The sequence below is a fragment of the Myzus persicae genome, unplaced genomic scaffold, assembly GCF_001856785.1.
Source record: "Myzus persicae strain clone G006 unplaced genomic scaffold, MPER_G0061.0, whole genome shotgun sequence".
Classification (NCBI taxonomy): Eukaryota; Metazoa; Arthropoda; class Insecta; order Hemiptera; family Aphididae; genus Myzus; species Myzus persicae.
The window spans coordinates 260140-260550 of record NW_019101546.1 but is presented as its reverse complement, the minus strand read 5'-3'; positions in this window follow the sequence as shown (position 1 = coordinate 260550).

Sequence of the window (411 nt, the reverse complement as noted above, 5' to 3'; positions counted from 1 at the left end):
TTAGGTCAATAGTCATAAAAACAGAAGGTCATATCTTATTGCACTACCGCCATAGTAAGGTTGTTCACACAAAAAGTCTGATAATTTTAAATTTCTCGAGACGAACATGTTATCTGATTTGTTGATCGAAACGGCGCTAAAGTCGAACAGTGTTTTTTTGCTATCACCGCTCCTCTGTCGCCCTCGTGCTTTGTTAGGTACACTGTTTACAGCAGTGGCGCCCAACCTGATTAGCTTAGGTATAATTCCTTGTGGCCGTTACAAATTTTTAAAATTAAACAAAATAATTTTAAAAAAAAAACAAAATTATTACCTAATCTCAATTTTAAACTGTTTTAATAGTCTATATAGTGTACATACCAGGAGCTAAAAAGACCAATATGTACCTACATGTATATTGAATAAAGGTAC